General features: G+C 38.0%; 1 protein-coding gene across 31 annotated transcripts in view; it reads left to right on the top strand.

Moving 5' to 3' along the window:
• The window catches only part of ARPP21 (cAMP regulated phosphoprotein 21), a 654,082-nt gene that overhangs the window by 420,278 nt on the left and 219,753 nt on the right, over positions 1-14,051 (top strand). The gene's annotated exons all lie outside the window — the stretch shown is intronic.

The raw sequence follows: 14,051 nt of genomic DNA, 5'->3' as shown, positions 1-14,051 counted from the left end.
GTGTAGTGAGCAAGGAGGTGGGAGAGAATGAAAATCAAGGGTGTAAATGTAGGTGGACTCATGGACTATCTTAAGATACTTTAAGTAATAGCATTATTTTAGGTATCTTGCCTAGTACAGGTCACCTTTTATATCTACTAACTACATATGGATGCCTCTAAAGCTTAGAGATGTCTAAAATGATGGTAGATTCTTAACTATAGACATATGTCTCCCACTGTGGAAGTTTGTATCTCTGTTCTGGATTTTGCTTTAGTGGTCTAAAGTCTAACTTCCTGTGGGATAGAGCCTTTAGTGGTAAGTATTACTGCTGCTAATAAGGATAGAATATCCCTCAAGTTCATCTGGTATACTCTAGAGAAGCCCTTGTTGCTAGGAGTGATGACATTTCTCATTTAATAAAAATATCCAACTAACAGCCAAGAAAAAAATCTGATTTAAATGTCCTGCACTAGTGCCTCCAGCAGATACTTGCTTCATGATCTCATTTACATCTCTAACCAACTCTCCCTATTAGAACTATTTTTGTCATGAGTTTCTTGGAGAAAAAAGGTGGTTTGAGTTTTCCCCCATCCCATGGGAATCCCTGACCCAAGAGGGCCTGCTGAGTTAAGAAGAAGAATTTCTAAAAATCACCCTGAGAAGCACAATGACGAAGTAAAAATGCTCAACGTGCTAGAGAAAGCAAATAGAGTTCAGGCAAACTTCAAACTCAATAAAAATTTGGGGGATGTGATTAACTTTTATGGGTTTTTTACTTTCCTATGTGACAGTGTGATTTATTCAAAATTCGTTTCCTCAAAAAGTTTTTTTTAAGGGTGTGTGAATAACAACAAGTGAATTAGTGATGTTTATTCAAGGAAATGTTTGTAAAGGTGCTTTATTGTGTAGATACTGCTACATCTAAGCATTACTTTCCAATTTTATTTTAGTATAAATTAACTAATCTTCTTTCAACTGCCTTTAAAACTAATAATCCTAAAGAATTAAGATTAGAAAGTAATGCTATCAGTGACAAAGCTCATTAATGGCTTTTTATCACTGCAAACTAGTGAACTATATCCAAGATAATTGGAGTAAATGGAATATACCTATTCTTCAGCCAGGTATCCTTTACTCTACTTTACATTAATTAATTCAAGGCTTTGTTCTGGTCAAATAAAATTTGAGTGGCTTGTCTGCTTCTTTTCTGAAAGGCTGAGCAAATATCAGGTGTACTGCTTTGAGAAGTCAGAAAGGGTAAATCTGCAGCAGTCCAGATAAGGACAGGCAGAGAAGGTAAATACAGAGACCCAAACAGCTGCCACTGATGATCATTTTCAGGTGGTTCTAGGGAGATTCAGGCAGGATATTCCCAAAGAAAGGGGGACTTTGCTTTCTGGGAGAAAAATATGCTTATTTTGAAAATTATGCTTGTTTTTTACTAGTGGATAGCTCAGGTTTGCTGAGGGTATAGAGTTGTTTTTATTTTTTTAAAACTTTTTGTAGGAAGTCTGTAACGATTTTAAAGTTGTTTTAAAGTCCAGTGAGGGCTGGTCTGCCCCAGGCTTCTCTGAGAACACACCTGCACAAATGCTATTTTGATTATGGACCTTAATAGTCCTTTCTAGAGAGACAGCCTTCCTTAGTAATTCCACCTTCAGAAATTAAAGTGTAACACGTATCAACATGCTTTAGTACCCTTATTAAAGCTCTTAAGAGCCCCTCTAGTGCTGTAAGCACTAGATGAAGTCCCCTGACCTAGAGAAAAAGGAGTATTCATTCAAGTAGGAGATCTGTCTGTCTCTGCTGGGAAATACTGGTTTGCAGCCCAAAGATAGAAGCAGAATTCTGGACTGCACCCCCTGTTTTCCTGCCAGCTTTTGCTCTGTTATAGCTCAGAGTGCAGCAAACTTGCATCCTGTAATAGCTGCTGCATTGTCTTTCCTTATATTATGCATCTTCATGAGGTACAAAGATCTCATCCCTTTTCTCCAGTTAGTTGAAATGTTTGTTGTTATCTGGAAAACAGGATTGCATTCAGAAGAGAGCAAATCAAAGTGTTAGGGCAACCTCTCTTCTGCCTCTCCAGTCTGGATTAGTTTAGGTAAGGAAAACTATTCCTACATGATTTTGTGCCGCACAGGACAAGCAGGAAGACTGCTGCGGGGTTTAGGTTTTGAAGGCATGAGAATAAATGTATTACTGCTCTATGGTAAAAAGTAGGAGAAAAGAAATTTAAACAGTTTGAGAGACTGGTACAATACACGTTGGTTTTTTTCCTTCCTTTTGATCCAGTCAAAATAGAAGAAAAAAATAAGCTGTGTGAGACAGATGGGGAAGTTCTGACAAAAGTCTTCTGAAACTGAGCACAAACTTTTCCTCTCTTCTTCTTTTCTTCCACAGTTTATTTAGGAAAACAAAATGTTTGCAGTGGTCATGGCATAGTACATTGATCCAAGTTCAGCCAGCTTTTACTTTGCATTCTTATGGCATTTCTGGTGGGAAGTAACTCAAAGGGTCTATTTCTTCCCTGTCCCACACCTCATTTACTGAGCAGATCCTGCATCTGGCAGACAAATCAGTTGTAAACCAACAGATTTTAGGGAGGTTTTATGCCATGATCTATGCATTTTTCAGCAATTCAAATGGAATGAGTTCTTTTACCCATCCTAAAAGTTTGCTGTGTTAGTGCAGAACCTCAGCCAGTACTCAGGACCTGTGCAACTAAACTAAATGGAGTGAAACAGGTAGTTGAAGATTCACATAATGTATTAACCATTTTTGTAACTTAATTCAGGGCATGATATATACAGCTGACATCAAAAGCCTTTCATAGCTGTTCTTTAATTTCAGTTTCAGTAATGAATATAGATCCAATTAGAAGGGAGCTGATACATGTTGAAAAGAATTAACAATACCCCTAATTTCCATGTTGAAGTAATGACTGCTATTATAGACTTCTTGATTTTAATCAGATATTCTCAAAAATGACAGTGGGTTTGGATTCATAATGCTCAGCTGATGCTACAAGTCACACTCTCATGTTCTCTCTCTTTCTCTGTATTTAAAAAAAAAATAAATTAAATCTTACAAGTATAGAACAAAAGCTGATTTGATGTGCTATGTATCTTTTTTGGCACATTAATGCTTACCCAAGGCAGATCACAAACAGCATGTCAGTGGTTGTGGAGGTTTAGAGTAGCTGACCCTGAGCACCAGCTATGTGAGACAAAAGTTAAAGCAGGCTTATTGTGAGTTTATTATGGTTTTGAGGGCTGTGTGGCACTATCTTCAGATCAGAGCAGGGGCTCTTGGTTCAAAACATTTTGTCGTCATGGTATAGAAAGGAATGTTGGAGCAGCTGTCACAACTTAATGTCATGATGTTTTATCCAGTTTTATGTCACAATCTACACAGACTGAGGGGAAAATGCCCCTGTGAGTGGTCTCTTTCAGAAATACATGGTGAGCTAAACTGGATGAGACCCTGCCAGTGATACAAGCACACTTTGTGTACTCTGTGTGAAGCTTTGTGTTAGAAACAGCTCTGTCTTCAGGATTGCTCTAATTTCTATGGCTTGGGCCATTTTAAGAGGGAAGAAAGACATTTATGTACATGCAATACACAGGGAATTAATCTATTTATGCAGATTTTCATCTCATCCATCTACCCTCATGGTAAGGTCTGAGTATGCTTCTGAGAATGCCTGTACTGACTGTGCTTTGCCTGTGCCTTTCTATAACCATTAGGATTTGGTACTGCAGGGAAGCCACACGAGCAGTTGCACGTGCACCTTTTTCATATGGGCAACATGTCAGGCAATGATGTGAGGTCTCTTCAGTTTGACTTGCTTTCCTGATGTTTTTCAGTTGGTCTGTGCATCAGGCTTCAGTACATGTGGGAGCAGGTGGGATATGCAGTACCTTGTGCAGAGGCACTGGAGAATAGTATATTTTCTGAAGCAATAAAGTCACAGAGTTTAACCGGGCAAATAAACCTATTTAGAGAAATTGAAAGTGCACTGGTTTGTTGTCACTGAAGAAAAATTCCCCAAACAGTCTCACCTTTTAATAAGAACTTGACTGACGCACAAGCTCAAAATGGAATCTATTCCTAGTGTCTGGCAACAACATCTATAATATAGGATACATCTATCCAAATCTGCTTTGAGGGATACCTTGCATGCAGTTGAGCTGCTAATCTAAGCATGTATTAGTCACAGAATTTTAATCAAGTAGCTTGAATTAGAAAATTTCATCATCAGGGATGCAATCCCTAAATTGAAAGAGAAATTGCATGCTGCTGAATGGATGTATTTTTTGTGTTCAGATTTGGCTCCATTTGCAAATAGCTTTGGGATATGCTGTGTTTATTCCAGTTATGAAGCATATTGGGGTTCTTTCTGGAATGTGCTTCCTTCCTCTCAGCAGGTGTTGTACCTTATAATTAATGCTGCCTAGCCTAGTGTTAGTATTCTTGCTTCCTTCTGTTTCTATGTTGTTGCTGGAGAAACTAAGATAAAGGAGCCTGTGTTTATTATCTGAGGTGGTGGAGAGATGTGGCATGTGTCTTTGTCCAGACCCAACCCTGAAACTATATCACATGTAGAACAGAGGGTAGTGGAGGCATGTGGATGTAGTGTCAGAAGACAAAGTTGGGAAGTGGCAGCTGCATTCTGAGGGAGTGTTAGGAGAGGAAGTACTGAAACTATATTTTTGTTTAATAATACTGATGCATGATCCTACATCTCAGGTATTTAGCAGCAATGACACTTCTCTGTGTAATATATTTGCTGTGCTAGACTTACGTAACTTGATCATAGCTACTGTTGCCCGAGATACGTATGGGAGAGAAAATATTAAGCTAAGTGTTTTTGAAGCAGGGTTTGGTTGGGTTTTTTTGTTGTTGTTGGTTTTTTTGTGTTTTTTTTTTTTTTTTTTTTTTTTTTTTTTATGCCAAGCAGTGTGAATATGCTTGAAAGCAAAATTTCTGAAGGAAGATAAATCCTTGATATGAGCCTGTAATGGAAACAATTCCTTAATATGCTTCCTTCCTCTCAGTCCCTTATTTCATGCTGCATTGTGCACAGCATCAATTCAACTGTGTTTCAGTAAATTTCTACTTAACCACTTCTCAGTTGTTAGGAATTCTAAACTTTTCCTGTGTTTACTGCTGTTCTCCAGTTCAAAACTGCTTTGTTGTTACTTAAAACATCTGCCTAGAATATATTAAAATTAAATCTAGGTTGTTGGGGTTTTTTTGTCCCCAAATTCTTTGAAGAAAGAATGTTTGAGTATTAATATCTTTGAGGGGTTTATTTGGCTTGCCTGCAAATTCTTTTAATTTGTTTTTGCTACTTATTTAAAAACGTAAAAATCAGCACTGGCTTGAAGATGATAAACAAATATTTGGAAACAGTTAATAAATATTAATTCATGTTTAGGTGCATGAAAATTTAATTAATTGTTGCTGTTAAAGGTTTGCATCTCAGGTCTTGTTTTATAACATGATTTATAAATGTATGTTTACATTGTGTGTTGGTGATCTGTCCCTCCTGATATTGAGGCTGTAACGTGTGGACAGGTCACCTATTACAACTTTACCAACTATTTAAAAACTTGTCTTCTGTATAAGGAGAAAACTCCTTAGCCATCAAGTTTTAGTAATTGTTCCTCTTCAGTACTGGTCCTTCCTTATGCTCACCATAATAATTTATTCAGTAACCCAAGACTGCAGGAGAAAAAAATGGGTGGTGGATGAAAACTCCAAGATTACGGATACAAAAGCAGCATTAAAATCTTAGCTTAGCCAGGACAGCTGGGAGGACTGAGAAGCCTGGCTATGGAACTACCAAACTGGTTTATTCATAGAACTTAAAAATATTAATATCTGTTGCTGCTCCATTTTATACCTCAACCTCCGGCCATTCCTTTCTCAGGCACCTCTGATAGTGTTGGGCTATGATAGGCATTTCCTGTGCATTCCTTTTCATAGTCACTGTATCTCTTGAAATAATAGCACATCCAAAGTTAGGGGCAGAGCTTGTGGCCATTTCCATAATTCCCCCTGTGGTTGCTGTCTCTGAGATAGTGGCTGGGTCACAGACCACTACAAGCAGACTTGCCAAGACCCCAGTCCAAGACGCAGGCTTCCCAGCTGAGCCCAAGTGTCATATCACCTGAAGCACCAGCAAGTGCTCAGGGTGCATGGACAGAAGGATTATATACAGCCTGCTCTATAAGTTCATGTGGGGCAAATCCTTTACTTGAAAAAATATGCAGAAGGAAATTTCTCTCAAAAAACCTGCCAAAAACTCAAAAAACCCCAAACCCAGATTTGGAGTAGATCTAAGCAATAAGAAATGCAAATGCAGACTTAAATATTTCTACTGGAAACCAGACTTTAGAAGCTGCAAGTAGCCACTGTATGTACACAAATGCTGTGATTCGGATTAATTTTAGGGGTTTACTTTCAGGACTCATGTAGGAAGGCTCATTGTCCTGTCTCCCTCAAAAGAAAGTGAACTGAGACAAAACAGGATGAGTCTGGACCTCTCAGTTCTATTAGGTCAATCTATCCTGATCTTTTCAGGTTGAAAATGTTGTGATCATTGGACTGTTAATATTTGTGCATTTTTTGTGGTGATAATGTCTTCTTTCTTCCTCAGCCAGAGAGAAAAGCAAGACCTTTGTCAGAGGAGTTTTCTGCCTTTTTTTTTTTCTTCTTTTCTCTCCTCTGCTCAGAAAATAGAGTGGAGACTGTAGATGGTATTTGTTTCAGATGTGTGTTTTCGAAATGATGATACATGGTTTAATTTTACTATTATGCAGCCTCATGGAATCCTGAAGAAATTACTCATGGTAGGGAAATGCAGGCCAATAAATGCTTGCAGGATCAGAGGCCTGTCTCTGTTCTTCAGTCTGAAGTGTCATCATTACACTGTGTGCTGCTGATAATAGGTCTGCCTCAAAAGTATTTTTATTTTGCTTTTAATGTATCAAACTTTTATACAAGACCTATTGCTGTGCATTTCTCCCCTAATGCATGGGAGTCCAGAACATTAAGCTGTGCTGTATTAAATGCTCTAACCAAGCAAGGCTTCATTTTGATGGTGTTGCACAACAAACAATTGAGCTTTGTTGCTGGGCCCAAGCAGGCAGTTCAATTCAAACTTAGCAGGTTTTGTGGCTTCCTGGATCAAGGGCTCCCTATGAATGCTCTGGTGCAAGTTCCTCTCCTCTACCTGCTGGACTAACTATATTATATTATTTATTTACCACTCTCAGCAGCTTCCTTGGTCTTTGGCTTGTATGGTTTATCTACACATCCTGTCTCTCTCAGGCAGCATCACATCAAGTGTCTTTCAGGTGGAAGGAGAATGTTTTCCCCAAGTGGAAACCTCTCTGCTCCCTTCTCAATGAAGAGAAAGGAGGGTTGGCTTAAAATATGAGTATTAAAATGTACTTTCTCTGACTTAGTGCTGTCTCTAAAGGCAATGAAGAAAGATAAGATCAGATGGTTTCTAAAGAGGGGAAACGCTGAAACTGCCAGCAGGCAAATGATGTCAAATGATGATAAAGCAGCAGGCTGGGAGGTAAGAAGACCGATTTCTTTTGGCCATAGTAATAATAGCTATTACGGCAGCAATAAGATTTTAATTTTTTTTTCATCAAGTAATCTTAGTCTGAAATTTATCCCCTCTCTAAATCAGCTGTGTCTAGCTGCAGATTTACTGCTTCAACGCAGATCATAATAATGACAATGTAGATATACTGTTCTTTGTTTATTTTGTTGTACTTCTAAGGGGTAAAATAATTCAGGCAAAAACCAGTTGAGAGCTCCTGGATTTGGATGACTTCATGGTTGGTTGGTTTGGGGTTTTTTTAGTAGACTAGCTTTGGAATATGCTTCCCTTACTATTAGTGGTACTGTAAGTAACAGATATATGGTACAATTATTGAAGTGTCCTATAGATAAAACAGAATAATTTCACAGAGCCTGGAAAGCAGTAATTGTTTATGCAGACAAATTGCCAGCTAAGAATTTCTTATGAGTATTTTCAATTTTTAATGTCATGTAAATTATTCCTACACTAACATAAACAGGAAAGCAAGCCATGGTTTTCAGAGCCTTTTGAGTAACATGTGTTCACATTTCTTTCATTCATTCTGCATTTTTATTGTACCACCCAGTAACGGCTTCCCTCCCTTTCCCACCCTATTCATCCTTTAATGTTCAGATAATGACCTCACTGTGTTTCTGAGAAATACACTTATCCCTGGGATTCATTATTCTGTCATGACAAGGCTATTTTTAGCCTAGACTCCAGCTGGCAACTGAGAAGAAACATAGGAAGGGAAATTGCCTCAGGTGCTATTAGTATTATCTAGTTGCCTGTAGTGTCTACAGTTTAATGTGAAGTGTCCTGGAGTGCATGGTTCAAAAATTAATTTTTTGTTATTTCTTTGGCCTAAGAAGCAATATTCCAGTCTGTGGGCAAAGAAAGAAAGAAAGAAAAAGATGAAATATAAAAATCTAAATGAATACATTTCACTTGAGGGGGAGTACTTCAAAAGTAGTACTTCTACCTGATCAATAAGGTCAGGTAGAAAAATACAGAGCAGCCAGAGTTATGATGAAATTTGTTCCTTTTGCATCATTCACCTAGAGCCTTAGCTGTGCTGGGCAGAAGCTCACCTCATGTTAGCATGTCTAGAAAGCTGGGGATATTCATCTAGAAACTTGTGCTTGGGAGTGGCAGATAATTAACACATTTTTGCTTTTGCACAGCACAAAATTTTTTGGGGTTTAAGGACTTACCTGAAAAACACCAGACTTTTGGATGTTTTCCTGTTGTTTTCACTGAGTTGCCAGTAATTTTAATGTGCTGTCCTATCTGTGGAAAAGAATTAGTGGAAAATTTCCAACTTGTCCCCCCTGTCTCTTTAGATGTAAGGTTTCAAATGGGCCCATTGAATGTACTATTTCCCTAACATTTCAAGAGGTACTAACTCTTGGAGTAGAAAACTTGAGAAGAGAGTGAAACTTGCAGTTCTATGCCTGGCAGCCTTGCCTTGGGGAATGGAAGTTTAAGGCAACAGTCCAGCTCACAGTGCATAAATTTATGCGTCAAAATTTACCACTTTTGATAGAGAAGCTAAAGGAGTGTGAAACATGAGCTACACTGGAGAGATCTCCCTTGGATTTAAGCAGATATTTTGGAGTGTGGACAGTCTTTCATTGCTCCAGCATCTAACCTGGCTCACCATTATCCAGGACACCTTCTCCTGTGAGAACAGACATGTGTATTTAATGTTTTTATTCTGATTCCATACATTGTTAAAAAGATTGATAAAATTGATTTTGAGACAAATTCAAGTCTCCATTAGAATAAGTACCTTATTTTCCACACATTATTCTGTGGTGCATAGTGTCTCTGTAAATACTCATGAAAAATCATTATTTTACTACAGTCCAAATACCCTTTATGAAAGCATGCTTTAAGTGGAAAATATATGTGTTGGGAACCTTTATGGAAAGACTGTGCATATAAAAATAACTCCCCTTTTAGCCTCACTAGAGCTTGAGGTGTAACAACCCCACCCTGATCTTCCTTGAAACCAGAGTGAGATGGCGAGAGCTCTTCCTGAAAACCCATAAAACTGCAGTAAGTCTTCATGGAAATTAGCTGTTTGATTCCAGATGAAATTCACCTCTAGATCTTTTTATTTAGCATAAACAGATATCGTGCCTCTGTGATCCACATGACTAACTCGATAGATGCAGCTACAGCCTGTGATGGGAGTTACATGCCTCTGGGAACTTTGTGCTAACATGAAATGATTTCAAGGCATGCTGTTTAATAAAGGAGGAAGATAAGCTCTTACAAAGTGCAACTTTATGCTGCTGAGAGGCATGGCACCCAAGAAATTAAAAAGTGTAGCTACTGGGGGAAAGGGCAGGAGAAGGGAACAGCAAGTTATTTCTGAAAACTGGGATAGCAGTGGGGTCCAATTTTAATGGCCATTGCCAACACTTTTACGTTTAGCTGAGGTAAACAGAACTCCATGCTTGGCCTCAGGCATCATTACTTCCAAATGACTCTAAAATGACTGTAATATTCTCCATTATATCCTTAATTAAGCATCACAGGACAAAGAAGCTTTGCAAACAAAGAACGTTTCTGTGCGAATTGTTGTGAGGAGGGAATTGTTGTGCATGGCATTTCCTCATTGTTCTGGTAAAGCACGATGGAAAAAACCCTTTTGTTATTTTTGTAATATGTTTAATCAAATTATGTGTTATGAACCTGTGACTGGATAATGGCTTTACAGTGACTGTTGAATGCTAAGGCGATAATGAAAATAAGTTTGAGGAGATAAATATAAAGCAACTAATGTATGTTATAAATCTATAATCTTTGTTCCAGGAATACTAAATAATTGGATTTAAACAATAGACAGTAAAGTCTTGCTGAAACAACATCCCTTTTCTGGATTTTAAAGCTACTAGAAATCTCATTTAGCAGCAGTTGAAGTGGGGGACAAGTGAGTTTTAAAATTTAGAAACATTTAAGAATCACAAGATATTAACTCAGCAAAGAAAACATGAATTACTGTGATGAATAGAAATATTCTGACTGGCTTGGAAAATAATCCTTTTCTTACAGACTCTTGGAAACTAGCATTTTCATTTAACAAAAAATTCCAATTAAATTAAGCTAAAAATATGTTGGTTTCCAAGTAGCTTAAATGTCACCGTATTCTCTGTGCCCTTAAAAAGCTCTCCTCCAAATGATAGTGCCTGCACTTCTGCATCCATGTGCCTTTGGGTGGTGTCCATGTCAGTAACACCTAGAAATGCCAGCTGAGTTGATTCCTTGGTATCAGGCAGGAGGCTCATGCCCAAAATGTGAGGCAGCCTGTGCTTAAGAGCGTGTGGAGTAATGGTGCAGGAGAGGCAAAGGACTGAGAAACGTTTATGAATGTATGAGAAAGCACAAAGGAAAAGAGGAAATAACAGCACTTCCTGAACCTGGAATGGATGAAACTCCTCTGAAAAAGGAAAAAAAAAAATCTAACTTTGCAGCTGTGATCACGTTGTCCAAAGGACTCCTGACATGGGATGTTTCTGGAGTGACTCAGGAGCTAGCTAAAGAAATAGAGGCAGCTAAAAACCAGTGGAAATTCAGCAAACCCCACAGCAATTCCTCCTTCATTTAGAGTTCAAATATTTTTTTAAAACTTAAATAGGAGGGAGAAAAACAGCTGCACAGTGCTTCAGGGATTAAATGCTAGTCATTAAGAAAAAAATTCAGTGGCCTTTGCTAATTCAGAGCCGAGTTTTATTATTGGAAAAATGTGACAACCACCCCCACAGTTGCAGCTAATAAACAGTTACATCTAACTAGTAGCTTTCTACTAGATGAGTGGAATATTACTGATGAAAACCCAACCCTTCCAAGTGGTTTGTTTTTCTCAAAGAGGGTTAGAGCTGCTTTACACTATTTCTTTGGTTTAAAGCAGGTGAATGGAGGTATTTGAAGACTGTATGCATGTAAACACTTGAGGTGAAGACTATGTGGCCTTGGGGAACAGCTGGTGAGAGAGCTGGGGTGCAGGGTACCTGTATTCATCCCAGGCTGCAGAACAAAGTCCAGGCTCTTCTAAGACCTTGTATGGAAGGAAAAAAAAAGCCAGTTTAATTAATGAAAACTGTGGAACAGTTTAAGCTATATGCATGCACGTCTGTCCAGCCTTGTTGCAGATACTGAGATGAAATTAATGATACAAGATCAATTTTCACTGATTATATCTTCCTGTTTTGATCCAAGAATTAGACTAGAAATGGCTGGAGGTCACTGACAGTTTTCTAGCTCATTTTTGCATGGTTTTCCAATTAAGTCCATTTTTTTCCCTGAAAGTCTTTTTAACTTTCACTACCTTTGATAAACATAAGGATGTCTCAAAAACATAGTTTCTCATGTATTGAGTGAAACTTGATGCCAAGAAAACAGAAAAGGTTTTATTAGTGCCTAATAAAAGGAAAAAAACCCAAAACCATTATGCCTGCCACATACAAGCCAAGTCTGAATCCGGTCATAACATTATATATTCAAGCATAATCATCAGCTGAGTGATGTAGGACAGATCTGGGGAACAACACAGGGGGGTTTAGAGGACACAGAGGTGGGAAAGGAGGAATGTATAGCTATGGAACAGGAAACATGGAAGACAGGCTTCAAGTGTTAAGGCAAGTATGGAGCAGCATATCAAATGTATGGCACAAACCTGTAAGAAGATGAGCATCCTTAATTCTGAGGTGTGTGGAATAGCTTGTTCTGCATCGCATTTCCAGTGTTAGCAGCTGGTGTCTTTATGGCAGAGGAGGTCTTTCACACTGCAATGATCTGCAATTTATGTTATGTTGGTTGCCTCTGACTGGACTTGTGCATCATGTGTTGTTTTTTCTGTCTCAAAACAGATGAAAATAACTCAGTTTGTGAGCTTGTCCCAGAATGAGCTTCCTGTGGTGCTTGCTTAAATGCATCCCAATTGAGTTTTCTCCAGTGTTGGCTTAAAATGATTAGCAAGCAGGTTTTAAGAATTAATATATATTCTGGCATCACTGAGAAAAATGAATGCAACATGCAGCTTGAGTAAACTGCCTCTTTTACATCAGTGACTGCTCTGTGCATACATGTTTTTTCCAAATATTCAGGGTGCATAATGTAGCTATTGTGGTTGTTTAATTTCATCATCTAGCAGTTTGTACAATATGGTAATATTTCAGGAAACCAGTAACTCGTATCACAAAGAATAAATGTATTTCTTTCCCCCCCCTCCATTTTTAATTTTCCTCCAGTTGATTGAAAACATCCTGTCTGTGAATCTCCCTGGTTCTTCCTCATCACAGCAAACATCAGATGGGCAAATAATTGTCTGCTTTTCTTTCCTGGCATTTCTCGCATTTCCTTTCTTTTCTCTGTTCTGAATGATATTTCGAGGTGTTATAACTGAATTTTTAATATCTAATAATTTCCTTCAGAAAGCTCTACACAGCAACCTATATTGATTTTTGGAATATATTTAGGCCCTTATATTTGAGGGCAGCCTAGGATTCAGGGGTCAGAGTGGAGCAAAAGTCATTCTGCAGACAGATCTGCTAATTTTAAATAATTTTCAGTATACTTTGGTGTGGTTTAGAAGTCTTCTCCCCTTAATAAACCTTATGCTTTTTTTTTTTTTTTAAATTCTTCCACTGAATTTCAAATTTGCGTGAATTGAAATGCTGATGCAACATTTACTGAAGGGGTGGGACTTTTTTTTTGCTTTGGGCTTGTGTTTTTTTGGTTTTCTTTAATCAGGGTTATAATATTTGAAAGTTTGTTTTTTTCTTTAATATGAAAAATAAAATAATTTAAAAAGGAAAGAATGAAGATGCATATACTTGTAATATTAAATTTTGCAAATTTTAGTGATAAGTAAGGTGACTTATTGTTGTATGTGACTGTGGGATGAGAAGAACTGTCATATCAGTGCCTAATGTACTGAATAATGGGCCTTCTGCATAAAGTGCATTTGCTTTGTTCCTATAGTGACAGATGCAAGGAATTAATTGCTCTTAGCAAGAAATGTTCATTGAAGATAAGGCCTGAAATGAACACTGACACACAACTGTGAAACGCCCTGAAACTGTTTCCTGGTGACAAATTACTGCTGAGGTATATAGACCCTTCCACAAAAGTGACACCTATTGAATTTATTAGACAGATTATATAGAGAAGACTGAATCATTTTTTGTCCTGTTTATAGGGCTGACATTTACCAGCTTCTTCTAATGAATTGGATATAGGCTACTGAAAACAAAAGTCGGATGGTTATGAAATCTCTTGCACTGACTGCCATGGATCATGCAGCCACAGACAGTGTCCATGCAGTAGCATTTTTTGTGTGGAGGTGGACAGACCCTGAGTTTCAGGCTTAAGTAATTCTTCTTTTCCTGGAAAATTGTGTAAGAGTTGCAGTTGTGAAGACTCAATGAACACAGCGAGGCATGCAAACAATTTG

The sequence above is a fragment of the Aphelocoma coerulescens genome, chromosome 2, assembly GCF_041296385.1.
Source record: "Aphelocoma coerulescens isolate FSJ_1873_10779 chromosome 2, UR_Acoe_1.0, whole genome shotgun sequence".
Classification (NCBI taxonomy): domain Eukaryota; kingdom Metazoa; phylum Chordata; class Aves; order Passeriformes; family Corvidae; genus Aphelocoma; species Aphelocoma coerulescens.
Note: the sequence above shows the minus strand (reverse complement) of the source record. Positions and strands in the feature narration are given on the sequence as shown.